This window comes from Artemia sp. Qi Xiang Cuo, chromosome 5 (assembly GCF_049724085.1).
Source record: "Artemia sp. Qi Xiang Cuo chromosome 5, ASM4972408v1, whole genome shotgun sequence".
Classification (NCBI taxonomy): Eukaryota; Metazoa; Arthropoda; class Branchiopoda; order Anostraca; family Artemiidae; genus Artemia; species Artemia sp. Qi Xiang Cuo.
The window spans coordinates 18,061,342-18,067,632 of record NC_142798.1 but is presented as its reverse complement, the minus strand read 5'-3'; the positions used below and the strand labels follow the sequence as shown (position 1 = coordinate 18,067,632).

General features: G+C 34.8%; 1 non-coding gene across 1 annotated transcript; it reads right to left on the bottom strand.

Annotated features, from left to right (window-relative positions):
- Positions 1 to 624: 624 nt before the first annotated feature.
- On the bottom strand, positions 625 to 730 carry LOC148951896 (U6 spliceosomal RNA). The gene has a single exon (XR_016141837.1). It is a non-coding gene; the product is annotated as a U6 spliceosomal RNA (small nuclear RNA).
- Between the last annotated feature and the right edge of the window lie 5,561 nt (positions 731 to 6,291).

Sequence of the window (6,291 nt, the reverse complement as noted above, 5' to 3'; positions counted from 1 at the left end):
TCCTATTGGTTAAATAAGTATTTCTATTCTTTGTCTATTAAGTTATCGTTTTGGCAAAAAAAAACCTTAAGTTATCAATCGTATGTATGAATAGCAAAATTTCCTAACACATATGACTCTGAAAATACATTTTAGCACCAGAAAATGAAAATAAAATTTTGAAAATAAAAAATGAAACATTTTGGCCCTAATTTTGTACAAAAACTGCCACCATTCACGTCGATATAAACCCCCAAAAAATTTCAAACTACCCACCCCCTCGCTCACTGAAATATTTTAGCTGGCTTCTACCCTTCCCTAAAAAAAATTAAAGGGCGGTTATACCGGGAAACAACAAGCTTGTAAATTTTCTATAACATATTCACCCTTCTCGACAAACTCTATTATGAAAATTAAAATAATACTATAAAAAGTCTATAATGTAAAAAACTTCACGTTTGTCCCCTTCGTTAGAAAAATCTCAGTAGTGCTTGTTCCCAGAGAAAATGCATTTGTAAATTTTCGATAAAAAGCTTCAACCTTTCTAGAAAACTCCACAACATCAATTAATATAAAAAAAACAATAAAGAAATCCCTCTATTTTTAAACTAACAAACCCCACTGCAGTATAACAAAGATAATACAAAAAATGTGGAACGCTTCACGATTTTCCGTATCATCATTGCGCAGGAGCCATGCTAATCTTCACTGTATCCTTCCAATTTTAATATATGTCTTCCCGGAGGAGGACAACTTATATGTTACCAAATCTTTATATATACCTGGAAAAATTGAAGATCTTACATAAAGTGGGTATGCAGTTAAAATTGATTTTCTAATAAAATGGATGAGACAACCACAAACAACAAAGTGAAAAACTAAGTGTATCATGTCAAAAACGCAAATATCATTATCATTATTTTATTTCAGGAGTGTGTTATTTTTCAGTAGCAAAATACGAGGTTTTAAAAGGAAAATGAGTTAATGCGTTAGGCACTCTCTTTCAAAGTTACACTATGACAATGCAGAGTGGTGATTATTAACATGTCTCCGCCTTCTTTGGAATACCACAGTAAACATTTAAGTGAATGGGAATTCTATTGTCAGAGACAGGAATAACATTAATAATTTTATGATTTCCGTATTTTCATTGATTCCATCAAAATTCGGTGTCTTTCCCTGTTTTGGGCCCGTGGGCTCGCATGCTGCTGATGTATCATGGTTTGTTCTGTAAGTTCCAAAGAATTTCGCTATATCTGTTACTTACAGAATCCTCCCCTCCCTCGAAATTATCCTTTCGTATGCGTCTGGCATAGTGATGCCTAGCGTGCAACCAGGAATTTTTTCAGGGAGGGGGATCTACAAGGAGTGTGTTTTTTATCAGGATTTAATTGAAAACATTTTTCATTTATTCTCTTGGTAAATTTTCCACATATCTTTGTCTCCAAGAAGGGACTAAACACTTTTACTAATAGGCTAAATGAAAGTTTTGGTAAAATTTGGGTTGAAAATTTTGTGGTAGACGAGGGGGGGGGGCAACCCAAGATTTTGCCCAAGGCACAAGAGAGACTAGAACCGCCACTGAAGAAATATAAATCCGATTCTCACCAATGAGCAATTTAGATTAATTTTTCCAAAAACAGATTAAGACATGCGTACTAATAAAGAAAAAAACTTGTGAAATGTCAAGGCTGCATACTTTGTCATACTCGATTCTATGTCTGTCTAGTCCAACAAGGGAACGGTTTGACCCGAAACAAATTGCAAGAGAAAAGATTCTGTGACTACCCGACTAAAAAAAAATGCGCTGATTCCAAATATGCAAGGTTTGCTCATCTAGCTGTTTCACAAATATGTTTGTTTTAGGTTCAGGCTGATTTTTAGGGGTGAAATTTGTGCTTCCATGTAAAGCCGAACAACAACAAAAAAAAAGTTGATTTTTAGGGGGGTGAAATTCGTGCTTCCATGTAAAGGCAAACAAGAACAAAAAATTGATGTCTAGAATAGGGAATTAGATCACGGTGACTATGAAAATTATCTTTATTGACAGTGCTGGATTTACCAGTAGGCTTAGTAGGCTGAAGCCTAGGGCGGCAAATTTTAGGGGGCCGCGGATTTTAATAAAAATTGCGAAAAAATGTTCAAATTTACCGAAGCTGAAATGATAGCGCTAACGCCCTACGTAAAGAACGTACCGCGGGCGTTCCTAGGTGGTGTGCAATGAGCGCACATGGGCGGTAAAATTGGGGGGCGGTGTAAGTTTGGGGTTATCAAAGAAAATTTAATAATAATAAATATTATATAAAGTAACAAATATTGAGATTTGTTTTTGTTATTCTAATACACTGATTCTTTGGCGTGATCGCTCTATTGGCATTACTTACTTTCAGATTTTTTAAATCCCTGAATAAGCTCTATCAAATTTATTTGATGTGTAAGTTTATTTTGTTGGCAAATTTTACCGACATCGTCGCTAGTATTTTGTCAGCAAACACAAAGAAAACTTTATAGCTGTAAGTTTATCAAGTATTATTCCATATACATATATTACAGTGCTTACTTGTCATTATTGACTATGAGCGCGCTTTCTTTTGAATTATATCAGTTTCAGTTTTTTTTTTTGCGAATAGACAAAAATTTGTTCCGAGTGTTTGCTATAATTTACAAGTTTTTCGTAAATTACCTTAACGCAGTAGCTTATTTATAATAGGTAAGTAGTATATATGATAATTTTATTATTTTATTGAGAAATAAATCACTCATAATTATTTAGATATAATTAAATTTTTAACTACTGTGAACAAGAAATAAATCTATTATCTTTTTTTATTTAAGTTTTGGATAAAAAATTATTAAAATGAGCGATGGAAGAAAGCAACTTAGTGGAGCTGAGTATAAAAAGAAGGCCAAAATGAAAAAAGAAGAACAAGAAGAAATCATCCGTAAAATGATAAAAATCGAAAGTTTAAAAAAGAAAAGGAAAATACTGCTACAGCTGAAGAACAACAATCAATGGCTTTAGCTTTACCATCTACATCTACTTTTGAAAAACCAGATATTCTCTTTGAAGAAAAAGCGGTGGTGAAATCATCAACTAATTCCAAAAGTAAAGATGTATCTCTAAATCTTACGTTAGAATCAAAAGTAGAAAGTGTTATTAATTAAACAGTTCGTGGTAACGAACTGTAAGTAAGGAGCGACCCGGCTCAATGGTGACCGAAACTCTAAAAAACGGAATTTTGATACCAATAGATACGTCAAAAGAATCTAATTTTAATTCTGATTTCAAATATATAAGTTTCATCAAGTTTAATTTTACCCATCAAAAGTTAGGCGCCTGAGAAAACTTGGCTGATTTTCGAAAAAAGGCGGAAAGACCCCCTAAAAGTTATAGAACCTTAATGTTCTATAACTCACCACCAGTATCACACCATCATATTCAGCGTATCAGAGAACCCTATTGTAGAGGTTTCAAGCTCCTATCTACAAAAATGTGGAATTTTCCATTTTTGCCAAAAGAAAGATCACGGATGCGTATTTATTTGTTTTTTTTTGTTTTTTTTCCAGGGGTAATAGTATTGACCCAGTGGTCCTAGAATATCGTAGGAGGGCTCATTAGAACGGGAATTAAAAGTTCTAGTGCCCTTTTAAAGTGACCAAAAAAATGGAGGGCAACTAGGCCCCCTCCCACGCTCAAAGTCACCCAATTTTTTTCTCAAAGTCACCCAATTAAAATTTTTAGATAGCCATTTTGTTCAACATAGTCGACAATCTAATAAATATGTCTTTTAGGATGACTTAATCCCCCACAGTAGTAGTATGCTAAGTATGGATTTGCCTAGATAATGTTCCTTCCCATGCTATTTCCCTAGATTATGTTCCTTGGTACCTTTCCAAGCAAAGCGATCAAACACGTTTTGGAACTAGGGACGAGATTGCAAAAAGCGACCAATCCTTTTATATTATAGACCTATAAAGTGATCAAACACGTTTTGGAACTAGGAGTGAGATTGTATAATGCAATCAGACTGGTTTAGAGGATATATGCTTTAGCAAGTTCGTTCATCCATTACTATAACAATTTTTTTTTACTATAAACTAATGTTTCTACTAGCGATACAGGCAAGTCGGACATCTTTATGAGTCAAAACCTGTCAAAGAGTTTCATAACCTCTAGGTTAAAGGCATCTCATTGGGTTTGGTTAAGAATGCATCATGGGATAATTACAGAACTGTGAATGATGAAAAGTTGTATCATTTACCAAAAAAATAACTCTATTTGCGAAAAAGGGTATAGCATTTGCGAATTGGACTGTATGAACGATCTTAATTGAATAATAGGGAAAAAACAGGGCTAGACAACATTTGCGAATTGGATCGTATGAAGGTGGTAGAAAAGGCTCAATCTGACTAGCAGTTAAGGTAACCCCAAGGGGGTTGTTAACTCAAAGCTTATTTATTATAAATTTGGAATACAATCAATCTATGGGAATGGTTAAAGATGATAAAATGGTCTTGTCAGTTAATCTAGCTTTACCTCCCCGATGTAAAGGTTCTATAATGAAAGAAAGGTTGAGGTGGTAAGGGCATGTTGTGCGGATGAAAGATGACAGATTGCCGAAGATTGTTCTTTTTGGCCAACCATCTAGGGCTAAACGGAAAGCAGGTCGTCCCCGTCTGGGGTGGGAGGACGTCATAAAGAAAGATTTAAAGGAAATGGGAACATTGTGGGCGGGTGTAAAAAGGGAGGCTTTGAATAGATTGGGGTTTGAGGAGGAGCATGTGGAGCTGTGTTGGCCTCAGGCGACTTGATGCTGCGATGAGTTGTTAGTAGTAGTAGTAGTTCTGTATAATACACAAGTACCGTTTGAACAGTGTTGTCAATGTCAAATATGGTCTAACGTTATAGTATACTAAAAAGTTGATACTAATACAGATTTAGATGGCAAGAAAAGAATTTTAATAAAGAAACTCGGAACAACCCTTAGAAATCCTTGCAAATCAAGTAGTGAGGTGATTATAGGTTTGAAGCATCATGGATCATAAGCACCAAAGGCCCAAACTCCCAAGGACCTCAACCTCCAAACGTCCGATACCTCCAACCTCCAAGGGGCCCCAAATCCAAACTTTTTGGCCCCCCTCCCCCAATTTTTTTTTATTTTTTGAAGTTTTTTTAACTTTTTTTACGTACCTTAAAATGACGTGAAATATGCTTATGGCTATACCCATTGTACTCTATGCTTGCTCAGAGACACGATGCGGCTTTCCCACAGGTACTCTATGGCGGGTTATCGACACTACCTAGTTTATTGCATGTGTTAAATCAGTATTTTTTACGCAGTGGAACGTTAAACACATAAGTCATATCTTTAAAAAAGTGAAGATGCAGCATTTTAAGAAAGTGTGTTCACGTGATAGTGTCATTGTAGCATTGAATGCTGACAAGGAGAAGTATTTCAACTATGAAATAAGTACAAGTGGTAGCACTATCGGAAACGTATGCGTGCATTGTCATGACAGTAAGGGATTAAATTTCTTTGAAGTACCGAAAAAATTCAAGTCATGTGTTGGTGGATATGCGAGACTGAAATCTCCAGAGATGATTGCACTCAAAGAAAATGCCAACATAAAAATAATCGTTGATGATAGAGGACAACTCCTTGCTACTGTTGCAGGTAACACATTACCTACTGATACATCCTATCGTCAGCTTTCGAGTATTAGCATTCAACGGAAGGTCAAAAGAAGAAAGGCCTACTCTTCTACTAATATCATAAACCAAATCTTTCTACGTGCCGAAACTGTTACCTGTGTAAAAATAATGTTGTAATACACAGTGAAATTGCCAGAAAAATAAAAAGGGCATTGGTAGAAAATATCACTATGGAATATAAAAATGAATAGATGAAAAACAAAGTGCCAGCAAACGTTACTACCATTGATCAAACAGTCAATGAACCAAATAAATACCAAAGACGAAACGCATATTGAACCTTTCGGTGACACACCAGTAAAAATTGTGTATGACCCAAAATGGAATAATGATTATTCTACTGATTACGAGCTAAGAGAAGACAATAGCTACAATATCAGGAGAGAACGTGGTGAACTATATTATGGAACAGATTCAAAATGTCCAAAATTGCTCATTGATATTAATAATGTATCATAATATATTTTTGTATTAATATTCTACATAACATTATTTCATTAAAAATATATTATGCATTACATTGTTATTTGTTCCTTATTTTTAGAGTATGCCAGCATATCAAACGTTTAGAATGTCTATTAAAACATCGGAGATGTAAG